Consider the following 3,379-nt stretch of genomic DNA (forward strand, 5'->3'; position numbering starts at 1 on the left):
ACCGCTAAAGCCAAAATCCGAGACCACGAAAGTTAGCCGATTATGTCCCCAGCCCTCCCCATGAATTTATTTGATGTACACTTAACAGATAGGAGAGTAAACGCCCCTTTTCTCCGGTATCATGAGGAGTTCATGAGAATAGTAAAGTTCGGGTGAGCTTAATTGGACCGTGCATTTACACAAATGCGATAGAGATATCATCCATTAAAATGAGCCTTAGCCCCTGGGAACTACCTGGAGGTACCCCTATAGCCCAAATCTGAGGCCGACAAATGATTGCCCTTCTGGTATCCTACCGTGTCCTGGTATTTATCCGATACTAAATAGTATTTGTGTTCTAATTAGACTTTATAACAGAATTTCCCGGAACGTTCACTTCATCCCCTTGCTTTTTAGCTGTTTTTCCCCTTCGACGTGGGCAGATTTTCTTAAGATAAAAGACAAGGTTTAAAATTTCTAACAGTCTCACATCTGTAAATGTTCAAGGGCTTTTTATTTTTGTTTTGGTGCATGTTATTTCAGGAGGAAGTGAGAAGGCCCGACTTTGATTTCAGGCATATGGACGTTAAGTTTCTCTTATTTTCACAGCCATGTTTTGAATGAATTTAATTTCGGCAATTATCAATGCTTTGGCATGTGCGTTGACCACACCGATGTTACTAAAATAATGTTCAAAATATTAAGATATAGCAAAGTATAGTTATATACTTCAATTAATATACTGAAAATACCTATTATATATTTGGGACCAAGGTTGAGATCGCATTCTCACTTTTCTTGTTTTCTAAAAAGTGATAAATTAAAGAAATTTATGTATGTAAAATTATAAAGACTAATTACATCCCTAGATGAAATGAATTGATATTTAACCATATGTTGTTGGCTCGGATTCAGTGTGATTTCGATACCAAGATCGTATGGCTGTTTTCTGCTAAAACATCGACAGCTGAGAGCATCGCGTGCACTGACGCAGCTTGTGTCTAATTAACTATATCACAGCATGCAAGAATAAGGTAAATTTAATAGAAATGATACAAAGTCAGAAGGAGAAACGCAATGGTAAGATGTGTTGTTAACTAATACAATTATCACCTTTTACTGATAAGCAATAAGTTTGAATGCCGATTTTGAAACTTTGTGTGTCTTCTTTTTAAATCATTATACATTTTTCATGTCACAATTTTGATTTGTAACAGTGTCCCATAATGGGATAAAGCGTACAAAAAGTACTAAATAAATCTTCAGTTCATGAGATATAGATAATAAAAATGTAATAAATAAATTTTCACTGTAAAGATTAAAATTTGTCATGTGCATGGTAAATTTTGAACAAACATGGATATCATAAAATTAAAATCTCTCCATTTGTTTTCTAGAACAAGTCCCTTTTTAGGACATTTTTAGCTCTGATTGCAAGTTCGGTAATATTTGCACAGACCGGGGATGATAGAATTGATAATGGCCTCGCTGCTGCGATCGAGTTGGCAAAAGTAATCGGTAACGATGATTTTGAGGGAACCATGGGGACACTAGTAAAGAGTGTGACTCCATACCTAGGAATGGTGGGGCCAGTCATAGATCTCATGTTTTCTGTTTTGAGAGAAAAAAGCAGTCTCCAGAGCTGATGTTTATGCAAGAAATGTTGACAAAGATCGAAAGGCGTTTTGATGAAATTGATAAAAAGCTAGAAAAGGTTGTACAAGAAATAAGATGGAGTCGTGTTCAAACTCAATTTGTTTTCTATGAAAGAAAAATTCAGTACCTGAGACATGAACTTGACAAGTTATACAAATATAATGCCGTGAACAAATCAGAGATGAAAAGTTTAAGTGATGCGTTTGTAAACATGTTTGAAAGTAATTACGAAAACAGCGGTCAGCAGCTATACGAACACATAGTATCGAGAGGGTCCTTATTCACATCTCATCTTCTAAGTGAAACCATAAAGGCCTCTGAATACGATCGTAAGAAGACCCGAAAATTCATGCTAGGTCTTACAGAACTGGTACTTGCGGGAAGTCAGATTGAAATGGTGTACAATAAACTAAAACATTCGTTTTACCTGCCTGTAATCGAAGCAAAATGGAGAAGACAAATTAACAAAATGCGCCTGGTCATTGAAGAAGTTGACCGTTCATTCGAGAAAAAATCTATATTCTTGAATGTCGCCATTGAAAATGCAAAGAAGATTCTATACGTAAGCAAATATAAACCATACTATACAGTAGTTCTATCAATCTACAAAAAACTTAGGGATAAATTTTATTGGCGAAACTGGTTTGTCGCCATCTACGACGCCGTTTTGGGTGGTGATAAACATTATGCAAATACATGTCACGGTACTTGGACCATGGGATACAATGGTTTCAATCTGTTGCTTGCTAGCAACCCAAAAAGTACGGAGCATCTCAACATCCACGTAGCGAAAAGTATTTTCCAAAACGTTAATTTAATCTACAGAGTATATAAAGGTTGGTGGAGAGGTTATTACACAAGAGACAAGTACGCCCAAGAAATATTCAATGAATTTCCCCATCTCCAAGATTGCAGCAGTTATTCTGCATTTGGAGTGATCAGAACAGATGCTCACGTCTACTTCCAGGCAGAGAGGTCCAGGCTGGCCACTGTTAATCGTTATCCGTATGTGTTTTTCTTGTTCCAGTAAAAATGTGTTTGGTTCATCCATGGTATTTGAATGTGTATTTCAAGTAAATAAAACTGGCGTTATGTATTATATTGTAGTTGGACTACTTACGACTAAAGTCTTTGATGCCCCAATACACTAAGAGTTGTCATGTGCATGTTCAGATTTTTTTTGTTTAGAAAAGTCGACATCCGATATATTTTCAACCTGTTTGGTTCATTTTGGTTCTTTCTATTTGGCCCTTTTTATATTTTCTGAACATATCTTGATTATTCTCTTATGCTACTTTTATGAAAAATGAGAATAAAGTTGATATCATTAGGAAGCCTTACATGTATTTATATTTTCTTATAAATATGTATCAAACAAATGTTGCTTCTTCTTCTGTGCAACGGCAATACATCTAAGAATACAGTCATAAAATGCTGGGTAAATAGAAGAAAAGAATTATGCCATTACAATCCGCATCTCGAAGTTAAACGCACACTTGTTAATATATTCCTTGAACTTTGAGAGAATCCTAAGTAGGAGTGTCAAAAAATTTTGACGCCCGTTTATTGTCGCGGTGACGATAAGTCGGTGACGATAAGTTTTCTGTTCATGAACGTCGCAGCAAAGGGATATACTATAGCATTTAATGCTTTATTTTTGACGTCGTTGTGTCAATAACGTATGTCTACCGTCAGGTGAGCAGACAAATTGTATAACGTGAGATGGCTCGTTATGATAGAGCTC

The 3,379-nt window shown here is 36.0% G+C and overlaps 1 pseudogene; it reads left to right on the top strand.

The window, feature by feature from the left end:
- The first annotated feature begins 988 nt into the window (after window positions 1-988).
- Window positions 989-2,915, top strand: LOC128192744 (uncharacterized; annotated as a pseudogene).
- The last annotated feature ends 464 nt before the right edge of the window (window positions 2,916-3,379 follow it).

The sequence above is a fragment of the Crassostrea angulata genome, chromosome 7, assembly GCF_025612915.1.
Source record: "Crassostrea angulata isolate pt1a10 chromosome 7, ASM2561291v2, whole genome shotgun sequence".
Taxonomy (NCBI): Eukaryota; Metazoa; Mollusca; class Bivalvia; order Ostreida; family Ostreidae; genus Magallana; species Magallana angulata.